Below are 26099 nucleotides of genomic sequence, written 5' to 3'. Positions count from 1 at the left end.
CATAGACTCAATACGATTTTCCAACATTTCCATTTGCATTTTGTGTTATGCTAATCGGAACATTGTGGCATTCATCCTACTGGCCTAGCAGCCCAAGTGAAGCGAGGGTGGATAACGAGGTCTCTGGACCATTATCCCCTCATTCCAGCCCCTAAAATGGGGGATGAAGGCCATTAGCACCCTAAGTTCCCAAAGCGGGAACCCGGGGTGCTAAAAAAGAGGATTTTTCTTCCTACATCGGGGACGCCTGCGGCATCTTGGAAAATCCTTTTCCAAGATGGCCACCATGGAAAGGGAAGGAAAAGGTTCCATACAGGGCCCCTCTTCGCTTTCCATGGCAGCCTGCAGAAGGCAAAGAGAGAACCCTATGACCATATTATCACAAGCACATTTTTCTTCCCTTTCAGATCTATCCTAATTTTGAATAAATTTACCACAAAGCCAGTCCCAGGTGGACATGGCCACTTTAATCCTATGTTTAGTCCCTTGTGGTCATGGCCGGTAGCCAGATTGTCCGGATCATGACCTTATTCCATGACCCAGACAATTTGGCCACTGCCCATGGCCACAAGCTACCCCTCAGTCACAACTAAATGTATAACGCTATTTTTTGTAGCTACATCATGACACTTGTTAAATAATAATACACTGGCACATTTGCAAAACCATGCTTGTAGGTCCTTGCCAATGCTCCATACGCAAGTTTGCTGGAAATCCACCCATGTTTTATTTTTTCAAAAGTGTCAAATGTATGCACATAAAATTGTCATATAACTTAGCCCCCACTTGACAAAATCCATTCAGACTTTACGAAAACATCTATATCTAGATCTATAATCTTTTTGCAAACCTTTGTGTAGATTTGTCAAATGGCACCACATTTATAAGCCTTTACAATATTTTGGGACCCTCCTCTAATTTTGCTCCCTCTTGACAGAATCCCACCAAACTTCCCAAAAACATGTATTTCTAAATCTATTATCAGTTTGCCAAATGAAGGGTAGATTCGTTAAATGGCACCTCATTTATAAGCCTTTACATTATTTTGGGACGCTCCTCTAATTTTGCCCCCTCTTGACAAAATTCCACCAAACTTCGCCAAAACATTTATATCTAAATGTGTTATCAGTTTCCCAAAGTTATTAGCCATCCAAGAACTGTATTTCACCAACCCTGTAATGCTAAGGTGTGCGTGAACTTTACAGGACTGCTCGCGAACATCTGAACTGTTCACTGACTTTTGTGGCAAAAAAACACCAGTTTTTTTTTGCTTCTTGAAGCCATATCCCATCCTCATCACCCCTCACCTCCCCAGAGATTATTTGATAAGTTTGACAAGTGCAATGTTGTGTTTTTAATGTGTTTTTACCGCGATGTCTGCGGACACCGGCCGCTGTCCGTGAAACCAAAATGGCGGGCATTTCCAAAAATCTGACGCACTTCGCACGCCGCTGTCCGTGAAACCAAAATGGCGGGCATTTCCAAAAATCTGACGCACTTCGCGCTCTTCACCATCTAATCAGCGAACATGTCGCATTTCTGTGGATATGACACAAGCCGATTAAGCAATCGGTGTCCTGTCCGCAGAACGAACAGGGAAGTGTGTCCCCGGAGCGGAAATAGATATCACTAATTTTTTAACCTACTTTTTGTTCGTTTTAAAAAATCTACTGGATGAATTTTCACCAAATTTACAAAAGCACGCTTTTGGGATAAAGCCGCTTCTCCTGACGCAAATTTGGTGAAAATCCGTCCAGCGGTTTGGGCTGTAGGCGTGAGAAAAGTTTTTTCCCCATTCAGTCTATGGGAAAAAAATAATTTTTTTTCTTTGCCCCCCTATAACTTTGCCCCCCGGACCTCACCAAACTTTGCAAACAAATCCAGAGTGGGCCATATACTTCTGCTGCAAAGTTTGGTGTGGATTCATCTAGGTGGAGCAAAGTTATAGGCCGCCCAAAAAGTGTTCTTCCTATGGGTTTAGCAACTTAACCATAACTACATGGCAGCTACCACAGGCCATGTAATATATAAAATATAAAATATTACATTTCTAAAAAACGAAAATCCAAAAGCAACATGGTACAATGGTCCCAGCCATCAAACTTTTTATGGCCAGAGTCCTCCCCACAATGCAAATTTCCACATAGAGTGCCATTCTTCTAGGAGCCACACCACAAAGGCTGAGGCCCACATTTTATAAAGACCTGTTCTGGAACCCCTGCCCTTATAAGCACCAATTGCACCTCAACAGAATAATACTATCCGAGGAGCTGGATAATACTCCTCCAAAACATATAAAAGGCCAATAAAACTGCCATCGAGGAAGTATTTCCACAAAATACCCCAAACTCCTCACTCTTGATTGCATCCAGATTCTGCACAAGTTGACCCAGTGCTACCATGTAAAAGGATCCCAGTCTAGGGCATTCCATCAGAAAATGCTTTGCAGTTTCCAGATTGAGAACCCGTTGGCACAATCTACAATATCTAGCTTTAGAAGGGAGTTTCTTTTTTGGGCCACATATCGACAAGACTGGCAGTTGGTTAGTTTGTAATCAGAGATAGAAATCATGGGTTTCTGGTTGGGGCATATCTCCAGGCACAGTTCAGGCTTCATGTAGCGGTGTACAACTTGTGCAACATTTTTGTAACTCTTAAGGAAGGAGAGGTGATCATAATTATGAACCCATTTGTATTTGATCAACCTACGTGTGAAAGCTTCTTTCAGAATTTCAAATGTGGAGCATCTCCTAAAACCAGGGCACCGTCCCATCTCTCCACATAGCTTGAAAAGTAATTTTATTAGGGAGGGGTACTTTTACCACTTGCTTACAACTTGTAGATTGAGGCCAAAATACCTAGAAGAGGGCACATTGGATTGGTTTTACGTGTTAATAGTTGGCCCCGAAGGGATAGAAGCACCAGCTCAAGGTGAATGTATTTTACAGAGGTCGAACTGGCCAAGCGTACCACAGTTCTCCACAATCTAGCCTCCACCTCATCTAGCCATTTTATATCTTTCATTGCCAAGGCTTCTAGTCCATACAGAACCATCAGACATAGCCACTGTTTATACAGAGTCACCATCCCTACTATATAGAAGCCAGAGCGGTCGCCTATACATTTCCTGTACATGCATGTAATTTGTCTGTCCTTAGTTAACTTGGAGGCATACCCTATCTATCTGCATACCCACCTAACCCAGAGATCTCAAGCCCCAGGTATGTATAGTAGTCTGTATATTTGATGATCCCCATCAAGGTCACCAGTTTCACCCTTCTAATCTGTTTTGAAGAGACCAGCATCGCCTAAATTGTAATAAGTTTTACTGATAATTTAACTGGCCAGCCCTTCCAACATAGCCTTAATTCCAGTTAGCATGTGATAAAAAATGGCCAGGTCATCAGCATAGAGCATTCCACCAATCCTCACATCTCTGGGGAGCACTCTGCCTTAGCCAATAGTCTAGCCAGTAGATCAACTATGTAAATATTGAAGAGTGGCGGGGCAAGTAGGCACCCCTGTTTCACCCCCCTATTTATATGCATCTCCTCTGACTGGGTGCCGCGCTCTCCCTGCCTAATCCGAGCCATGTTATCAGTTTGCAGTGCCACAATAACTTCCAAGAACCAGCTTTTTCTGCATTTTGGTCCAGAGAACGCTGCGGTCCACCTGATCAAAGGCTGATCGGAAGTCCACAAAGCCAATATATATTGACGGGTTTTCAGGAGTTTTCGCCTGGGCAATAATAGTTGTAGGGTATTTGCCAGAATAACCCATGCCTGAAGATGTTCCAGGACATACGTTGCAAATACTTTACCCGTTACATCTAACAAGGACAACAACTGGTAATATTCTGACACCAAACGATCCCCAGTTTTAAAAACTGCGACCAAAATGGTCTTACTCCATCAGTCGAGGATACTTTTACGTAGACAGATGTTAATAAACAATGGGTGTAGCACTTTGGCCCAGACCTCGGGTTCCCCCTTCAGAACTGCTGAGGAGAGGCCATTTGGACCTGGAGCTCTAGAGTTTTTAAGTCTGCAAAGATGATTACACACACTTTCCCGGGTAAAACTGGTAGGCCATTTAGTGGAATCATGCCCATACGTGGACCCAGTTTTGGCTACCGTGAACATGTTTTCCTCTAGAAAGTTAATCCATGCTTGCTCTTCGATTGGGTTCACGATCTTCTGATCCGTAGGCTTCCTCGTCCCTGCCAGAATCTGCCACGTCACCCACTTTACAACTTAACAATGCCTTAATCAAATTCTGCCAATCACCTAGCCTCCCATCCCTGATCTTTCTTCTTACCTAGTTACGATACCAATTCTTCAAACAGAAGGAATCCAGCTTTACCTTATCAAGGGGGGCATGGGCAGATGCTACTGCACGCAGCTGTCTCCTCAGCATTTGTTTAGCCTTATTCATTTCTGGGTCATACTTGTGTTTACGCTCTTTCCCAGTTTTTTATATGCTCTTACCCTTTTTGTCTCCTGTGTGGTGAGCCAGATCAGCAAATCACTCCTCTATGTCATTGACAGACCATGAATCCAGATTTAACTTTGGATCATAGAGGTCAATCTTCAACATTTCACACTCCCTTCTGACATTTCTATCTGACCATTGCAGTCGATTTCCTGACTGTGAAATGACCAAGTCAGCTGGCCACCATTGTCTCAACCCTTCATGCTCCCACGCCCACTCTACCTTTAAGGTAGCATGGTCTCTTGCGCTTTGTGTGCTCACTGTCATTGATACAGTTCTCTCAATCAGGCTGGTGTTACATATCACGTAATCCAGAGTTGCCCGGCTAGGACCCCCATGCCATGTGGGTTTTCCTGGGTATATCCCCCTTAGACCTGCCATTTAAGACCATTAATTCCCACTCTCCTAGGAACTTTAACCATTCTTTCCCCTCCCAGTAGTACTTCCACTACTAAAACATTCCAACCATCTCAATAGGTGTAATCAGTCTGGATGCCAAGGCATATGATACCCCAATCAGAGGCACCCCCAAAGGGACTCCCCCATGTTCCCTTCCCTACATTAGACTGATGCATGTGGTACCCATCAAGCAAAAACTGCAACATATGCACATCATGCTTTACCAACAACTCTAGAGAGGGACCCTTGTGCAAAAAATGTACGTGGTCTCTGGTGTTGCACGAGGCCAAGAACAAAGTTTATTGTGATTGCCTCTCGGGCCCTGCAAACATAGCTTTCAACCATAGCCAGCCCTGGATGTTGTCGAGCTGAGTAACAGGTGGGGCATTCCCAATTTTGGACAGCTGCCTTGACAAGCCCTTGGGTTTATCGCAAGAGCGACAACATGGCAGGACATTGCCTTGGGTTACAGGTTTGTCAAACACATACCACAGGAACTCCAAAGATTCAAACTGGGCGCGGATCAGGGAGGTGGTTACTGGCAGACAACAGTGAACCAAAGATCCCACCACCGCCCCTCCCTTCATTGCCTCCACATACACAAAAGTCAAGTTTCTGAGACTGCCTCTGGATGCAATAGTGGAATTTAATTGCAAATGGGCTGCGGACTGGACAACAGCAATGTGCACCCCCCATTTTTGGGTCTTTCTTCCTTTGATTTTCTTTCCCTTATTCAGGCAATGATACTGTTTATGGGTCAAAGGACTTGATGGAGATTATGCTGATATATATCCAGGCTGGCCCCACTCTGAACCGGGCTTTGATATGTAATTGGGCCGTCTTCAGCTTGGGCTGCTTCCATCTCCATTTGAAGCCCTGCACCCCTTCCTTCAGAGCTCAAACAGGAGGCCATCCCTTCTTGTAGCAACGTCATTGGCTTGGCATGTTTCATCACTTCATTGTGGGTACTACCCCATAATTTAAGGAGCATTTTGACTGCAAAGTTGAACACATCCCAAGAGGTACCTGCTTCTAGCTGTGTCAACTGGGCACCCGACCATGAGCGATTAGTGCCTGCATCGTTAGCTCCTGGTGCCTCCTGATGGGAACTCCTTCCTTCATCTACAATTGGTGGGTGGCATAGGGTAGGGGATAGACACATCTTGGGGGAAATTGAGCTTGAGGATCCACCTCAATTGCGGCGTTCGGCAGAGAAGCATTAGCCCGAGGTGAGGAAATATCTGTTGTTGATAAGTCCCTCAGTTATGAGGCAGGAGAGTGAGGGACTGATGGAGGGGTTTGGGCTCCTACACCTGTAGAGTTTCAAACTTTCATTGGTATCACCGCATCAGATTCAATGATTATGCCAACCGAGCACATCTGGTAGCAAAGCCTTAGTAAATAATTGTTATGAATCTCCCAAAAAAGTGGTATTAACCTGTGGCTCCCATGGAGCAGGCTCCAGAAGATCTATTTAATTGTACAGCCTCCATTAGGTTTTTCTCTTGGCACTCTAGGTTGCTTGCCACGTTTGGATTTAAAATACTTGGTTATTTGACCCTTAGCTGGATAAGATGTCATAGCATCCTATATGGCGGAGGTGACTTCCACCGCTGTCTCACTCCTTCCACACTGAGTTTCAGGGTGATAGAGAATCCACCATACTGGCTCTTTTGTAGCCATTCACTTCAGTGACTTGCTTGTTTTTCATTTTTCAGAGGTTGTAGACTTAATGCTTATACAGGGCTTTGCCCGGCATGGTATTAATGCAGCATGTGATGCCAGACGCTGGTTCACTCCTTCCCCCCCCACAGTCCTTTAGTATTAAAAGGCTGTTAGATCAGGAGCCACAGATTCCCCTCTTCCTCACCACCCCCCAAGCACCAAGCCGTGCCTTTTTTTCTCAGTTTAAAGGTGAATAGAGAATGCTGTGGGGGAGGGGGGCCGAGATGAAACGCTCACACACAGTAAACTGTCAATATTGCAACTCTCAGAAGTCCAACCTGGCAGCAAGAGCCGGCAAGCACAGCTTCTTCAGTCTCCCACAAGCCCCAGACAGCACACTCTGAGGGAATATTGGTACACCCCTCACCCCCACCCCCATGCCAACAACACCAAAAACACACTGCACACCGCAAGGTTACAAGGGATAGAGAGGTGAGATATAAATAAACAGCATAGGCCCTCTTTGTAACAGCTTTTACAGTGGCTGCAATGCTTACACAGATCTTACAGGTACAGTTGCAGGGAGGTTGACAATATTCTGGGCTCTCACAACTTCTGTAACTCATCTTCAGCACGACACCATTGACAATCGGCAGTAAGGAAAAAACTAGAGGAATGAACCTCTTGGCATCAAGCCGCACCGTTTTTCACAGTAGGCAGGAACTACAACGGCCACTTCTGACACACTACTCTTTATGAAACTCTTTATGAATGACATTCATTAAGACATAATATTTTGAATAAAGGATGACCTAGATTTTACTGTTGGAGATCACCAAAATAAATTAATAATTTGTTTTCCCCCAAAATGTTCTTCATAGCCAGCTCGGAAGCTTCCTGCATTCAGAGGTAAATGAAGGGCAGCATTGAATTAGAAACAGAGCTTACCACATCAGTCAGAGCTTTCGTTTTAAATAGAATTCTAACACTTCTGTGTGCTTTCACAGAGTTTTGTTCAAAAGTCATGAACATTTGGTCAACCTGAATTTTACCAGTTTGTCTTTTAAATTATTAAAGGTTGGGGCCCATGCTGCCCCTCCCCTGTAGCCCACACCCTAACCCCCTTACTTCCACAAAAGTGCACAATCACCATGAAGACAATACAATGGAAGTCTTTAAAACATGTACTGTGAATTTGCCTACTTCAAATGTTGTAGCTGCCAACAATTTGTGCTAGTCTTGTGTGTTTTGATGTTCTGTGAGCAGTAGGTGTCACTGTAATGTAAAGCAGCTAGGTCTGTGGCAGCTTCAAAAACACATGAGAGGCAGATGTTTGTTTTGTCGTGTATAATTGTACCTCATGTTTCAATTTGGAAAGTTTTGACAGAACCAGATTCACCATTATTAGATATGACGAGGGTTTGGAAATAAATACAGGTTCATATATAGTTCTCATGGTGTAATCCATGTTCTATTTCGGCAATGTCTTCTAGGAAAATGCTGAGTTGTTTTTCATTTAGCTGTGCTTTTTGTAACCAGTTAGTTTCGGGCAGGACTGTCTCAGTCTTTGTGTCACTTACCAGAAACGAGACACCCATAACAAAAAGTGCATTTTGGTCATCCACTCCAATCGCCCAGGTCCCACCCACATGGTGTACCCACAACATACATACAGTCACTGGGAAGGCTTCAGTCAGTCTGGCCTGGACTTTCCCACAATACCATATATGGAACTTCCACTCAGCACCAGTCAGGGGTAAGGGACAGAGGCAGAGCTTCCCAGGACTTAAGGAAAAACAATGTAACAGGCAATAGAAAGCAAAAGGCCACAGGGGCACCTTGGTTCCTATCAGGAATCATCTGATTCCAATGGCAGGGCCTGGTTATCCCCAAAATGGAGGATACTCAGAGCACCTGTCAAATTCAGCATGGAGCTGCCATCAGCACATACCCTGCTCTGTGGGCCACACAGGGTTATACCCCCACCCATGGGTGCCATAAGGGAATCCCAAGGGTCTTTACACCTAACCAAAAAGAGGAAGAGCTGCACTGCCAGGAGTCCCACATGGAGTCCTGGGCAGAAAACAATACAGAACACATATGAAAAAGGTCTACAGGACAAGGACAGAGAGGTCCTGTCCCCTCAATGCATTTCCAGCATCACACCAGGAAATATTACTCCCGTTCCCATTCCAGTCCCATAGGACTCAATGGGGATGGGGAGGATGGATGCACCAGCACCATTAATAACAGTGCTGGTGCATCCGTCAAGGTCTGCAAGTGGGTGCCTTTCCAATCAGACCTGGCAGGCGGAAAGTCACCCAGTGGATGGAAAGGCACCTGCTCGCAGAACTCAGAGTATGCCGGTCCTGCAACAACGGTGGCGGAAGCTTACCGGAACCGTTGTTACCAGACCGGCATACTCATGATGAGGCCCATTGTCACATGGTTAATTAGATTGGTTCTTGAATGTCCCATACTTTGCAATTTGATATTGAATATGTGCAAACGGTTTCATTTGGAGAGTTGTTTTATTGTATGTGCAGTATTGTGCTTTATCATACAAACATATGCTTTCCAAAGAAGTACTTCAGTTTTGATAGTATATGTCAATGAGATTAAAGTTTAAGATATCCTAGCTGTTGGTACTTGATTCAGCAAGTCTCAATTTCTTGGAATCATTTTAGATCTCTTTTTCAAGATGATGCTCAATGAAGGTTTAGCCGAGAATGATTTTTGATTTTCAGTACAAAACTGTGCCTATTAAATTGATTGATTCTTTGTATTGCCCACATTCATAATGGGAGAACATGGCTATGCTGAAGCTACATAGTTTTTAAAAGGGATTGTTCATGTGAAGTGTCATCTCATGTCTATTATATCAGTCTTCTCAGATTTGGTGAGATAGACTTTGAAATATCTCGAAACCTCATTTTTATTGGCTGATTTGTATTGAACATTTACATTAGCATCACATATGGATGCAATGATGGGATTGTAACCATTAATGCATTTGGAGATTTTGATGACATTGGGAGATTTGGCTTTAATGCTGGGTCTAGAAGCATGCATGCAAATATTAACCTGAAATCTTGGGAATCTAAAACTGCATTGCTGTAGTATGTGCCTTTGTTTCTGTGTCAGCATCAGTAATAAAGTCTCTACATATATTGTTGTAAATGCTAGATCATAGGTCATTGGCATGACACATGTAATGTATTTTTCAATCAATTCTAAGACATTTCATGTCTGAATTCTAAGACACCCATTCTCCCTAAAAGGCACCATCTTGCAGTTTTTAATGCTCCCTCCCCAACTCTCCCTGCAGCTCCTTGCGTACATACTGGAATCCTGCTGCTACTTGAGTTAGAGTGAGAAAACAACTGCTTATTATTCCCTATTTATATCTGTTTCCTTTTTAACTATTCTGGGCCACATTGGGAATGTAACCACTAATTGCCTGGTATCCAAAGCAAAGAACAGACAGAGCTGAGGGTAGGAACTCAAACATGTTTGTCCTCTATTAGCTACTGTTTGCAACTTGGTGCTACAAGAAATGACACACCGGTTGCACAGAACAACCTCTCTCCACTGAAACAACTATATACATGCACATTCATTCTCCTCAACTGCTACTGTGCACCTGAGTGAATATGCACACACACACACACAGACATGAAACCTATGACCTCTTTGTCACACAATCCCCAGGCATGCTCTTTCTCTCAGAAACATGGATGAAACCCCACCACATACCTATCATACCACCAAATAGATTGCTCGCACAAAGCATATGGTGCTGCCATATTTTACAAAGACTCACACTTGGAAATCCCATACACCCCCATACACACACCTTAGAAAAATCTCTATTAGTTCCTCCCCACATAAACCCTGTATTCCACATTCATCCATCTTCTGCCCAAACACACTATCCCAACATCCACACCAAATGGATTTGATTCACTATTTACCACAGCCCCAATGCACCAACATTTACATTGGTGATATTAATGCAGGTGGTTTCCAAGTGATTAGCAACCCCATACTGAACAGTATCCTACTTCACTCACCCCAATGACCTCACGCAACACATCACCTACCCCAGACAAATCTATTTCTTGCAAAAACCATGACTTAGTGCAAAATCGAATCTGGGTATCATGGGCTGACCACTTTCAAATCCATGTCAACCTCACTATACCACACAGCATCCCCCTACCTACCACACATTCCAACAGCCACCAGCCAGACAAACCAGCACATTACAGTACCATCCTTGGCACCAATCATACCACCCCTTCTACTCCAATCACACACATCTCTCCACACCCCTCAACATTTACAACACCATCATCACCCACGCACGAGACAAAATAGTCCCGGTAAACCATAGTTCAACATGACCTTCCTCTCCATCAAACCGAAAGCCAGGCACCTTGGAAAAGAGCCTTATAAAATAACTCACTCCCCATAACCAGGACACTACTCAAACACTGCCACAACAAACATATGATGGTCATATGCAACAAACCCCCCTCTCTATCACCAATAACAACGATATGCCCCCAATCGCACACAGTGGGCCTCATTACGAGTATGGTGGTAAGGGATACCGGGCACCGTTAAGGAGACCGGTGCCGGTAATCCCTTACTGCCCTACCACGAGTTCCCTTAGCGGGTCCCTCCTTCAATGCCTGGTTTTACCAGGCGTTATGGACAGGACCCGCTAAGGGACTTCAGAGCTAATAACGGTACCGCAAATTGCGGTACCGTTATTAGCTACTTCCCCATTCCCATTGAGCCCTATGGGGGCTGAAATGGGAATGGGGAATGGTTTTTTCAATGGGGACTTATCGGTCCCGCAAAGGTCGGACTACACCGGTAAGTCACCATTGAACGAGACCAGTGCCGGTACCGTTATTGGAGGCAGTCATGGCGCAAATAGCGCTATGATTACCTCCAATCTCGGAATGAGGCCCAGTTTGTTTTCAATAATGTCAAGTTACTCACCGTACCACCATCCACACCTTCCACACCCCATACACCCTCATTTCTAACTATCTCATATATGGGACACATTACCATCAACCAAGACACTTGCACAGGAAATACAAAGCCAGCACACTTCATACATGATGCATACCCACCTCAAGCCACATCAATCTGCCCCTGTTTCTAAACTGAATCAACTTCTCAAAAACTGTCTCTCACATGGTAATATCCCCTCAGCATTCAAAACAGGACAAGTATCCCTCTACAGCCAGATCAAAATTCTTCCATATCAAAACCATAAAGGGCTTTGTCAGAAGCCAACTCGAACAACACATCACCACAAGAAACCTCATCAACCCGTTCCAATCTGGATTTTGGCCTGGTCACAGCACTGAGACTGCACCACTTCACATTCCTGATGATCTTCACAGTATCACTGACAAAAGACACACAGAATTCTTCATACTCCTGGACCTCTCTGTAACCTTTTACCACACCATTCTCCTAAACATTGTATCCCAGAGTATGAGAACATCAGGCACTGTTCTTGACTAGTTCACCCCCTTCCTCACTGACAGAACAAATTCTGTCTCCATACCTGGTTATCATTTAACCCTAGCCCAGTCAAGCATGAGGCGACCCAAGAATCCTCCTTGTTCCCCTCCTCTTCATCCTGTATGTTGAATCCCTTAGACAGACAACTTTGCAACCACAACGTTCCTGTACACCAATACACAGATGACACTCAGTGATACTTCCGACTCTCATCCCCTTCCACTATACACTCTCAAAAGCTGTCTCTCCACCATCAACACCTGGATAGCCATGTACCTCTCTAAACTCAACCCCTACCAAAACAGAACACATCCACATAGCTGCTCCCACAGGCAAAAACCCAACCTCACTCCTTAGGACAAAAAGCCCATCATGGACAACTCGCACATATCCCTCTCCACAATTGTAAAATCCCTATGCTTCACCATAGACCCCCACCTTTTCTTAACACCCAAAAGCTGCCAGAAACACCATCCGCCTCAAAATCTGTTTCTACCCATGATACAAACTGAACACCATCATGCACATAAAAACAAACAAGCTAGACAAATTGTCCTACACATGCTATTCTACGAACTAACATGTAAACAACAACATGTATTCACCTAGTGTGCATCTAAATCATGGAACATCCTTCCATTTCACATCCACACTGCACCCTCCATCACTGCTTTTCCAAAAACCTCATAACATATCTATTTTCCCACACACAATCTAGCCACGCCACCCCCTGCTATTGCTTGTCGATCGTAAGCTTCCTAGTCTGTAATAAAAAAAAATGTTTAACATCTGTTTCCCCTGCCAACTCTTGAAATTTTGAACCTTGTATGGCACTCAGAGACCACCTGGATGGTGCCAGAACTGAACAAAAATATAAATAATAATGAATAAGTAAAAACATCACCGGTATGTTCAAATTTGTGGACATTATTTATAAGGCACCAGAAAGGTTAATATTTTACAAGTGGAGGGCTATCGTCATTGATATGATATGATATTTGTCATTTATTACGCGCCTGTGCACAAAGGTTTCTAGGCGAGACAAGACAAGGGGGGGAAAGAGAAAGGGAGGACAAGACAAACAACCTTACTAGGCCTTGTGTCATTCAGAAGCTGCAAGTGTGACAGTGCCAAAGGTGCAGGGGGAAGGCAGAAGGGGTAAGTGCGAGGTAGCAGGAAGGGTAAGTGCAATCAGGGCAGCAATGCTCTGAGTGAGTGCATCCAGGGCAGTGCAGCTCTGGGTAAGTGCAAGGAGGCAGGGGGATGTAGAGGTTAGTTCCAAACCCTATGTGCGCAGCAAATTAACGGGGTTATTCATAGAATCCAGAGCACAAGTGGCGCACGTGGCTGGCGCACAGTGTGCGCGTCCGACAGTCTGCGCTAGCCACATGCGCTAAAATCCATTTCCGCGCACAGCGTATTCATGGATTTCAACATCCAAAACCAGCCGTGGCGCAGAGTGGTGCAGCGACCCTGCAGCAGCGCCAGTTACGCCCCCAACCCCTCCCTGTGCGCCATGCACAGCGCACAAATCCCGTACATGGCGCACATGCCATTGGACCAGCATACAGCCCCCCAACCACGAAAACGCCTGTAAAACTCCCCACGCATCTCTCCAAATACATGTACACCCCGGCACGGGGAGTTTCACACGCGATTGGCCCTGTACGAGCGGGGTACGTGTATTATTGGGGTGCGCAGGGAGTTTCACACGCGATTGGCCCTGTGCATGCGGGGTACGTGTATTACTGGGGTTTGCGGGGAGTTTCACACACGATTGACCCTGTGCGAGCATGGTACGTGTATTTCAGGGGTGCGCGGGAAGTTTCACACGCGATTGGCCCTGTGCGAGTGGATTGGCCCTGTGCGAGTGGGGTACGTGTATTTCGGGGGTGCGCAGGAAGTTTCACATGCGATTAGCCCTGTGCGAGCGGGGTACGTGTATTACTGGGATTCGCGGGGAGTTTCACACACGATTGGCCCTGTGCGAGCGTGGTACGTGTATTTCGGGAGTGCACAGGAAGTTTGACACGCGATTGGCCCAGTTCGAGCGGGGTATGTGTATTTTGGGGGTGCACAGGCAGTTTCACTCGCGATTGGCCCTGTGCGAGCGGGGTACGTGTATTGCTGGGGTGCGGGCAGAGTTTCATAGGCGATTGGCTCTGTGCGAGCGGTGTACGTGTATTACTGTGGTTCACGGGGCGTTTCACACGTGATTGACCCTTTGCGAGCTGTGTACGTGTATTACTGGGGATCGCGGGAAGTTTCACACACGATTTTGCTGTCAGAGCGGGGTACGTGTATTTCGGGGGTGCATGTGAAGTTTCACACGCGATTTTGCTGTCAGTGCTGGGTACGTGTATCCAGTGGTTTGCGCGGGGAGTCCCACACGTGAATTGGCAGTGTGGGTCCTCCCAGGTGTCCCCTCTACCACTTCCACGGCCCCTGCAGGCAGCCCACACTACAGGGGACTATCCTGCATCCACCATGGGCATGCCCTCCAGCCAAGCCACATGTCACCTTGCAATATGATCACCAACTCATGTCCCCCAGCACCCCCACCCCCCAGCAGTGAGGGGCACCTGCCAGCAGGCCCCCACTCATGTCCCCCTGCACCCCCACCCCCCAGCAGTGAGGGGCACCTGCCAGCAGGCCCCCACTCATATCCCACTCATGTCTCCCTGCACCCCCACCCCCCAGCAGTGAGGGGCACCTGCCAGCAGGCCCCCACTCATGTCCCCCTGCACCCCCACCCCCCAGCAGTGAGCGGCACCTGCCAGCAGGCCCCCACTCATGTCCCCCTGCACCCCCACCACCACCCCCCAGCAGCGAGGGGCACCTGCCAGTAGGCACCCACTCATGTCCCCCTGCACCCCCACCCCCTGCAGTGAGGGGCACCTGCCAGCAGGCCCCCACTCATGTCCCACTCATGTCCCCCTGCACCACAACCCCCAGCAGTGAGGGGCACCTGCCAGCAGGCCTCCACTCATGTCTCCCTGCACCCCCACCCCCAGCAGTGAGGGTCACCTTCCAGCAGGCCCCCACTCATGTCCACCTGCACCCCACCCCCCAGCAGTGAGGGGCACCTGCCAGCAGGTCCCCACTCATGTCCCCCTGCACCCCCACCCCCCAGCAGTGAGGGGCACCTGCCAGCAGGCCCCCACTCATGTCCCACTCATGTCCTCCTGCACCCCCACCCCCCATCAGTGAGGGGCACCTGCCAGCAGGCCCCCACTCATGTCCCCATGCACCCCCACCCCCCAGCAGCGAGGGGCACCTGCCAGCAGGCCCCCACTCATGTCCCCCTGCACCCCCACCCACCAGCAGTGAGGGGCACCTGACAGCAAGCCCCCACTCATGTCCCCCAGCACCCCCACCCCCAGCAGTGAGGGGCACCTGCCAGCAGGCCCCCACTCATGTCCCCCTGCACTCCCACCCCATAGCAGTGAGGGGCACCTGCCAGCAGGCCCCCACTCATGTCCCCCTGGACCCCCACCCACCAGCAGTGAGGGGCACCTGACAGCAAGCCCCCACTCATGTCCCCCAGCACCCCCACCCCCAGCAGTGAGGGGCACCTGCCAGCAGGCCCCCACTCATGTCCCCCTGCACTCCCACCCCATAGCAGTGAGGGGCACCTGCCAGCAGGTCCCCACTCATGTCCCCCTGCACCCCCACCCCCCAGCAGTGAGGGGCACCTGCCAGCAGGCCCCCACTCATGTCCCACTCATGTCCCCCTGCACCCCATGCCCCATCAGTGAGGGGCACCTGCCAGCAGGCCCCCACTCATGTCCCCATGTACCCCCACCCCCCAGCAGCGAGGGGCACCTGCCAGCAGGCCCCCACTCATGTCCCCCTGCACCCCCACCCACCAGCAGTGAGGGGCACCTGACAGCAAGCCCCCACTCATGTCCCCCAGCACCCCCACTCCCAGCAGTGAGGGGCACCTGCCAGAAGGCCCCCACTCATGTCCCCCTCCACTCCCACCCCATAGCAGTGAGGGGCACCTGCCAGCAGGCCCCCACTCATGTCCCCCTGCACCCCCACTCACCAGCAGTGAGGGGCACCTGACAGCAAGCCCCCACTCATGTCCCCCAGCACCCCCACCCCCAGCAGTGAGGGGCACCTGCCAGCAGGCCCCCACTCATGTCCCCCTGCACTCCCACCCCATAGCAGTGAGGGGCACCTGCCAGCAGGCCCCCACTCATGTCCCCCTGCACCCCCACCCCCCAGCAGTGAGGAGCACCTGCCAGCAGGCCCCCACTCATGTCCCACTCATGTCCCCCTGCACCCCCACCCCCCAGCAGTGACAGGCACCTGCCAGCATGCCCCCACTCATGTCCACCTGCACCCCCACCCCCCAGCAGTGAGGGGCACCTGCAAGCAGGCCCCCACTCATGTCCCCCTGCACCCCTACCCCCAGCGGTGAGGGGCACCTGCCAGCAGGCCCCTTCTCATGTCCCCCTGCACCCCCACCCCCCAGCAGTGAGGAGAACCTGCCAGCAGGCCCCCACTCATGTCCCACTCATGTCCCCCTGCACCCCACCCCCCATCAGTGAGGGGCACCTGCCAGCAGGCCCCCACTCATGTCCCACTCATGTCCCCCTGCACCCCCACCCCCCATCAGTGAGGGGCACCTGCCAGCAGGCCCCCACTCATGTCCCACTCATGTCCCCCTGCACTCCCACCCCATAGCAGTGAGGGGCACCTGCCAGCAGGTCCCCACTCATGTCCCCCTGCACCCCCACCCCCAGCAGTGAGGGGCACCTGCCAGCAGGCCCCCACTCATGTCCCACTCATGTTCCCCTGCACCCCCACCCCCCATCAGTGAGGGGCACCTGCCAGCAGGCCCCCACTCATGTCCCCATGCACCCCCACCCCCCAGCAGCGAGGGGCACCTGCCAGCAGGCCCCCACTCATGTCCCCCTGCACCCCCACCCACCAGCAGTGAGGGGCACCTGACAGCAAGCCCCCACTCATGTCCCCCAGCACCCCACCCCCAGCAGTGAGGGGCACCTGCCAGCAGGCCCCCACTCATGTCCCCCTGCACTCCCACCCCATAGCAGTGAGGGGCACCTGCCAGCAGGCCCCCACTCATGTCCCCCTGCACCCCCACCCACCAGCAGTGAGGGGCACCTGACAGCAAGCCCCCACTCATGTCCCCCAGCACCCCCCCCAGCAGTGAGGGGCACCTGCCAGCAGGCCCCCACTCATGTCCCCTGCACCCCCACCCCCCAGCAGTGAGAGGCACCTGCCAGCAGGCCCCCACTCATGTCCCACTCATGCCCCCCTGCACCCCCACCCCCCCAGCAGTGAGGGGCACCTGCCAGCAGGCCCCCACTCATGTCCCACTCATCTCCCGCAGCACCCCCACCCCCAGCAGTGAGGGGCACCTGCCAGCAGGCCCCCACTCATGTCCCATTGATGTCCCACTGCACCCCCACCCCCCCAGCAGTGAGGGGCACCTGCCAGCAGGCCCCCACTCATGTCCCCCTGCACCCCCCCAACACGTCAACATGACCCACTATCATGGCCCTCATGGCCACCAAAATCCCACGGCACACCACCCCTGCCCAAATAACCAACCAAGCATAACATACACCCCACATTGAAATGCCCATTACATGAAACAACCCAAATGGCATGTATGTACATCAACACATGTCCGTCACACACACACAATGAGTGCCAGTGAATGTGAAAACCCACATTGTGACATGCATGAAACCAATGAGAGAATACCACACATTGAAGTACGGGAAAAAATGTATTGAACAAAAAATGTGGTGAAAGAAATTCAAAGACCAAACAATGGACATAAGGAAAACAATGCAGAATGTCACATAATGATAAAAAAAGGAAATCAGAATCCAAAATATATGAAATCAAAAATGTCTCCAAAGTCTCCTTCCAACAAAGCAAATCCAAACAGAAATGAAAAAGTAAAATCCATTGCTCCATGGAAAAATCAAAAAAGACAATGCCGACAAATCCACACTACAACTATTTACAAGGATGAAAACCTGGGTCCATGAGCCCAACTGTCCAAATGAAACCTACAAAAATACACTAACTAATGAAGAACTATATTCAAATATATATTGTTCAAGTGCCCCCAAAAAAAATGAAAACCAAAATGAAACCTAACACTAACTAACTATTTACAATGGCAACGGGCTAGTCCGACGGCTCACTTTTTGATGTCCCGGGCCAGGGCATCATCGAACTCCCGCTCAATGTCCTGGAGGCGGTCCTCTTGCATGGCCCCGATGTTTCGCAGGGACGAAGACATGTTGACCTCCAACTCCCTGCGAATTGCCTCGAGGCACTTGGCCCGCCTCAGTGCCCTCCGCATGGAGTTCTCCCCCCTGACCATTGTGAGCCGTGCCTCTTCTGCCCGCTGCCGCTCCGCATCTATGGCGTGGCCCAACCGCTGCCACATGGAAGACACTTGCAATCCTGGGTCCTCCTGCCCTCTGGCCGGTGCCTGCCCCTCCGATGTTGAAGGCCCCGAGCCATCATTGCTCCCACCATGTTGCTGCTGCTGCTGTACCTGTGCCTGCGCCTGGCTCTTGCTGCCTGCACGTCCTCCTCTGACTGGGGTGCAGTTGTCGTGGTGGCCACCCCTGCTGGACGTCCGACTCCTGACTGTGGCAGGGATGTGTCCGCCACCAGCCTGGCCGCTGGGTCAGAGGCAGCTCCACAAGGTACCCAGGTGATACATGGGTGGGAAGATGGCATGGAGGACAACTGGCCTGTAGGGGGTTCAGGTGAGGAGGGGGTCGCAAGAAGGTCCAGCACACAGAGGAATCCAGCACTGGTGACCCGTCCCAGTCGGTCAACGTGGTCAAAGAGGAATCCGAGATGACGTGCAGTATCTTCACGAAAACACCGCTGGTCACCTCGCATGCCCTGTTGACGCAACGCTATCCCAGCCAGGACAGGCTCAACCCGGTCCCGGATAGCCACGTCCACAGGGAGAGGAAGGCCAGTTGTTGTGTGCCCATCCCCTCCCTGAAAACGGGTCTGGACGTAGGCATCCCTGCTGGTGCTGGATGATGCAGTCACAGGATCAGGGGCAGGATTACACACAGGCACCTCCGCGGCGGCCTGTGCTGCCTCCTGTCCCTGCCCCTGCACTGCATCACTGGCACCAGTGGAATCCCCACCTCCAGACCCCGTGTGTGTCCTTTCCACGGCCTGATTCTCCTCCAAACCCCCCACCAACCTGGATGACTCCATGCCATCTTCCTCCGTCGGACCCTGTGGGGTCTCAGCTGCCCCTTCTGCTGCCGAGGGCAGCTGCGGCCTGGGACGCAGCACCAGACTCCTCACTCCCCGAAGAGATGACAATCTGAGAGGGGAGCAAGTCCTTGCGTCTCGAGCTGGTGGTGCGATCCCTGCCGCTTTGCTCCACAGCACCCTCTCTGTCCTCTTCCTCAATTGACGCTGCAGACAGGGAGAAATAGAACACAGGCATCAGGGCACTGTACAATGGACTGATACACACATGACAGTTGTACATGAGTGGCAGTGTCAAACTTCAGACATGGCATCACACTCCCTAACACACATGTCATTTCTACTCACACACATGAGCAATTCCACAACAATATTGCACCAGGCGGCACCATCCATACACATACAACAGCATCAGCATCTGAAGGTGAGCCTGACGTCACATGAAACACGGGGCGTACACAACACATGCACACACACCAACAAACTTACATGCATGTGTACATGTCCACCAACTGTCAGAGTGATGAGATCTCCATCTATGTCACATCTGGCATGCAGCCTTCTACATGTCAGTGCCACGTGCATCCATGTTGCATTACAGTTGCACACTTGTCAAATACACACACATGCACATGTACACAGTGCAGATACATGCAGCTGGAAACAACATCCATGTGTGACACCACAACCATGCCAATGTACATACACAGTAATTCAAACATGTGTGCTCCCACATCTGCATTTGGCCTGCATGCTTACCCACACATACACCATCCATGTGTCTCACACATGAGAGGACTTGCATGTGTCAACCTCACGCCCCTGTACATACACATCCATACATGGCCCTACAGAAGCACATGTGCAACCTGCACACTACTGGCACACCACGACACGCGCAGCGTCCAACCAGTATGCATGTACACTTACCGCCCGACTCCAGACGGGTCTGCCTCTCAAGGACCTTGACGTGGAGCATTGGGTTTATGCATTCCAGGACCCTCATTTGGTGGTCGGACAAGTGGCCTGGCACCCCTTGGCATCCGCTGCCTTCAAGAGGTGCCGGACCTTGTCGAGGCTCCTGGACCTGAAGTCTTCCCAGCGCTTCTTGACATGTTTGATGTCACGGACTGCCACCCCCTCTTCGTTGATGGCAGTCACGATGTCCATCCAGATCCTGGTCCTTCCTTCATAGTCGGCGCGTCAACTTCCAAAGAGGGCATCATACTGCCCTAGGACTTGCTCCACCAGGACACCAACTTCCCTGGAACTGAAGCTGGTGGCCCTCTGCCTCTCTGGCTGGGGGTTGCCAGTGGTGCCAGATGGTGTTGTGCCCGATATGGCAACCCCAGAGGCAGGTGTGGGTGGGCAACTGGGTCCTGGGGCTGGGCTGTGGAGCGATGGTATTCCAGTCGGGAGTCTTCAGTTCCAGCAGGGGTGGTCACAACAACTTCACCCCTGGCTGACGTGTAGGCAGCAAATAGCAGGGCACGTGGGCAGCAGGCATGCAGGCAGCAGCAGATGGCAGGTGGGAGTGTGCTCGGGGCTCTTGGGGGCAGTAATTTGGCCTTCTGGGCAGGAGCGTGGTCTTCCGTGTGTTGTCGCGTGGCCATTTTGATACGGAGTGATTTGGCACATGAAAAAATTGCACGTCAGTGTGTAATTTGAGGAAACGCCCTTAGCGCGTAAGCGCGTCTGTGAAGTTACGCGCGTGGGTGTTTCCCTCATGACGGGTGCAAAGTGAATCAGCACGTGAATACACCGCACGTACGCGAATTCATTGGACCAAAGGCCCTTTAACGCGTAAGCGTGTCTGTGACGTGACGCGCAAGGGCGTTTCCCTCAACACGGGTGCATGTTCATCGTACATGTGTAAAAACTGCACATCCGAGTGTCAGCTTGTGTAATTGGAGGAACGGGCGTACACGCGTAAGTGACGTTGTACGTGTGGGCCGATTGAAAAGGTTTGTGTGTAAACCATGTGTATGTTGTTTGGGTGACGGGTTCTGATTGAGTGCCTGGTGAGGGTGTGTACTCCTGAGTGGTATGGGTCACCCATGTGCTACCTCCAAAACATTCACCGGCCTTGAATTTGGGTATGACAGTATCCCTTCTGCCCACAGTAGCTAATTAGCGCAACATTACTGCAGTTGCCCTTGAACTGTCATCTTGCAACAACATTGTTCAGATTTGTTCAGGGTTCATTCAGGCTGATTGTTTCAATTCTCCAATTTTTGCAACCCATTTATCAGCCCTAATGCCACATATGTGGCATGCTTCTGTCATTGATTACACCCCTCATTGGGCCACATTTGTTACCTTGTCATGTGAATGATTAGACCATTCAGGCTGATTGAGTATTGGCCTGCTCACATTGATTTTTGGTGCCTGTTTGAATTTGGTACATGATAGTTGTTTCCTGTCATGTTAAAGTGACCAACTATTGATGTGTACATCTGCCTACAATCACTGTATTATTGTACACTGGATGTGTAGCAGTGTGTGGCACATGCACATTTTGGCACACTGTTTAGCATTTTTCATCTCATCATGTCCATCTCACATGGATGGGTGACAGTACTCATTCACTGACATGTCGCTGTACTAGTCAAATGTGCCATGGCTATGCTACATGCCATCTGGGTGCTGGCATGTGTCATGTATGTGTATTGGATATGCCACTCACAGGCTAATGTGTGATGCCAGTGCTACTCACCATGCAGCAAATGTGTTGCTTTTCCATCTTGGTGTCCTCATGGTCTGCTTTTTAACTCCCCTTCAAACTCATTGACAGTGCATGCATGCCAGGAATGTAGTCATGTGGGACATGTGTACATCATGTACTGGATCTCTGGCTTGTCAGGCCTATGTGTGTGCTATGGTGCGCATGCCTGTTTCCATTTGTTGTCTTTCATGTTTTTGCAGGTGATGACGCACTTGATGCTGTTGAGGTAGAGGAGATGGTGCAGATCCAGGAGGAATCTCAGCCACGACCTGGCACCAGTGGAGGACGTGTTGTGGTGGTGGGTGAAAACCCTTCCATACTGCAGACCATACTGTCCAGTGGTGTCTCTGGGTGCACCTCCCCAGACCTCTATTCAGGTGCTGAAACGGATGATGAGACTTATGTACTGTCTCAGGTGAGTGCTTCTGGCAGCGATTCTGTTCTGTTCAACCCACCTGCACCAGGGGTAGAACCCTCTATGGGGATGTCAGTGTTGGTAGGTCCACCTTTGGTGGTTACGGATGCAGGGTCACACTCCGCAACATCTGATCCTGTTCCTGGGCCAGCAGATCAGAGGGGGAATGCAGTCCTGCAGCCTCAGGCAGTACCAGCACAGCAAGGTGCAGATCGGCTTGCCCCGAACAGGTGTGGTGCCCGTTGACACGGTGGCCGTGCGCCACCAGGCAATACTGTATGGGAAAACTCAATGTACGGTATAGCAGCACAACAGGGAGCATCGGTTGAAATGATGGCTCAGGCAATGGAGAGGGTGGCCACTTCCATTCTTCCCCCTGAAAGGCAGATGGAGCAACAACAGCAGGCAACAGAGTCCATTTGCCAATCATACAGAGAAGACATGTTGGCGTCCAACAGGGACCGACGGGTGGCACTGGAGACTCTGCGCGAAGCCATGTCAATAGAGTCACAGGGCCACAGGGAAGCCCTGAGGGTGGAACTCCATAACCTCAGGGATACTCTGGTTGAACTTGAGGCTTCCCGAAATTTTAGGGCAGAACAGCAGCTGGAGCAGCTCACACGTTCACTCTCAGCTGAGCTGCAGGCAACCTGTGAGGAGATCTGGGCATCACGCGAGGCCATGCGTGCAGAAATGCAGGCAACCCGTGAGGTGCTGCATGGGGATCTCCGCACTATCATCCTCCAGAATCAGACCTTCCACACCCGCATGCTTGCTGCCATGGAGGACCATACCAGGGCTTTGCGTGGGCTGCCTCCCATAGCACCACCACCTCCTGATGCAGCAGCAGAGGGTGATGAGAGCGACATTAGAAATGTGTTCCATTACCCTCACCTCCTTCTTCCTCATGCCAGTAACCCATTGGTAATCCATTACATTACCACAACAAACCTCTTACTTTTCCCACTACTCCATTATGCCCGACTCTTTTCCCTTGTCCCAGTGCTGTATTTTTTATTCTGTTACATTACCACAAAATGCATCCCTCTTTTCCAAGTATTCCATTATCTTTGACGGTCTCTTCCTCGTACACATACTCACCCCAATATAATCTTTCTCTTTCAGTACCCTCTTTATAAAGCAAACCAATACCTGACCGCCACCAATGTGTACCATGTACATTATGCCATGTGGGATCCAATGCATTTGACCCAACTCTTCTTCTTCATCAGAGTACCACATTAGTTATCTATTTCATTTCCCCGACCTACCTCTTTCTAGTCCCATTACTGCAATAGTAATCCATTGCATTAACCCCACCTCAATCTCCCTCATCTCAGTACACAATTACTAATGGACCTGTCTGATCTTGCATACTACCATATGCTATGCCAACATCTGAAATCTGCGGCAAAATTCTCACCGGAAGCCATCTTGTGGGTAGCCTCCTTCTTATCCAGCAGAACCATGAGAGTCTTTGCTGACAATTCCTCTGCCCCCCCCCCCTCGCCTGTCACCTGTGGCATGCCCCAAGGCTCCTGCATCTCACTCACACTCTATAACATTTTCACCAAACCCCTATTTGACCTCTTGAACAACCAGGGCATATCATACACTAACTATGCAGATGATACTAAGATGTTCCTTCCTCTATCTGGTAACTATCTCACTGACACTGCCATTCAGCACAAAGGTTACCATACCACCCAAGCCTGCATTTGCAGATCACCTACTTTGATTGAATGACTGTTAAAATGGATTTCTGAACTCTGTCCTGGAGGGGCAGAGGTTCAGAAGGCCAACCTAGTTTCTTGGAACAGGGTAACCTTGGGACAAGTCAGACCAATCAGGGTAGCAATGGCGGCAGTCAAGACTAGGTCTCAAGAGGGGTGAGGGTGACTGAAAGCCTGCAATGAGCACACAAAGCAAGGATGCTTACAAATTACTCCAGACAGGTGTTATATTAAAAATATAGACACATTTTTTACAAGGCCTTTGTAACATCGACCATAGTAAAGAATCACAGTAAAACTCCAATAAACCAACACATCACAAGCAATACAATATATATACAAGACAAAGGGGTCTAAAGAGTAAAAAGCAGAAATATGCAGACCACCTAGATGGGTAAGACCCAGTTCAACATCAGAGGCCACCTAACTAGAAGGAAGTCCGAGCCCTACGAAGTCTGTCCACTGGATAGCCCAGGGACGCTTCCAAAAGGCTTACATACTTGATTTGGTGAAGATGCCGAGAATAGTTGTTCCCACTATTCTAAAGGGTCGAAGCGCCAATACAGGCCTTCTCGTTCGATCAGAAGCAGAGGGGTCTCACAGGATGACAGCAGTGCAGGGTGCCAAACCTTCAGCTCGTCACCAGCGATTCCTCGACTCAGCTTCTTAGTTGCAGGATACTTGGCTCCTTATCCTTTGTTTGTGAGAACTCAGGAGATCGACATGATAGTGGTGTTTTGAGCCTCCTCTTATCCAGAGTTCCTTTCGTGCCAAAACAGAGAGGACCCAATGGGAGACCTGCTCACAAAACACTCACACAGACTACGGTGGTCCCAGGCATTCAAGACACTCTAGACTCTCTGGCACCCAGGATGTGTACTGGGAACAGACATCCCAGCCCACATCCTGGAGGCACACACAAGGCATGCAGAAGCCCGCAAAAGCATTGTGTTTCGCGGGAAAGTGTATGACCAAATAAGGACTGCCCCGGGTCGGCTCGACCTGGGGGAAGGTGAAGGGGCAAGACGGTCAGCGGACAGGACAAAGAACCTCGTGGCATGGCCATTTTGGAGGCCAGGCCACCCATTTGGGCCAAATGCGGGAAGCGCGGTTAACATGGCAAAAAGGGGTTCAAAACACAAAGAAACGATAGCTGCCACCAGTCCCATCTGTGACACACTTACACATTTCATGATAAGTCCAGCAAGAGTTTCTAGGGCCATTGGAATGACTAGAGACCCAAGAGCGCGGGAATGTAAGTTACGGTGCACTCTTGCTTCATGTTGCTCAAAAGCTGCAACATGAGGAAAGGACTAAGGGAAACGATCATATCATAACGAAGTCTCCCGGTACTGGCTGTCTTAAGGGCATGTCAATTTCCCCGTAAGAATGGAGCGAAAGCCCAGAGGAGTGCGGCGTAAGGCTGCGCTTCTCCGGCAAAGTCTAGATCCGGGTGTAAAACAACAGCAAAAGGTTTGGGGGTTGCCACATGGAAGGAAAATTACCTACAATTATGAAATCTTTCCTAACACTCTCCCCTCCCAGACTAAGGACAGGGGCAACTAATACACCCCTGGATGAGTTTCTTGTTCAGGTCGGTTAAACATTCTGGACAACACATCAGCATTGCTATGTTGGACACCTGGCCTATGCTCAAAAGTGAAGTCAAAGCCTTGCAGACTTATGGACACCCTAAGTAACTTTGGATTCTCTCCCTTCATCTTCATTAGCCACTTTAAGGCCTTATGATCAGTTTGCACAGTGAAGTGAGTCCCATAGAGGTAGGGCCTCAGCTTCCGTAGGGCCCACACAACAGAGAAACATTCTTTCTCTACTGTGGACCATCTGAGCTCTCTGTCCTTAAACTGGCGACTAATGAAAC

Source organism: Ambystoma mexicanum, chromosome 5p (genome assembly GCF_040938575.1).
Source record: "Ambystoma mexicanum isolate Mex_15411 chromosome 5p, UKY_AmexF1_1, whole genome shotgun sequence".
In the NCBI taxonomy this organism is placed as follows: Eukaryota; Metazoa; Chordata; class Amphibia; order Caudata; family Ambystomatidae; genus Ambystoma; species Ambystoma mexicanum.
This window is presented reverse-complemented; position numbering follows the sequence as displayed.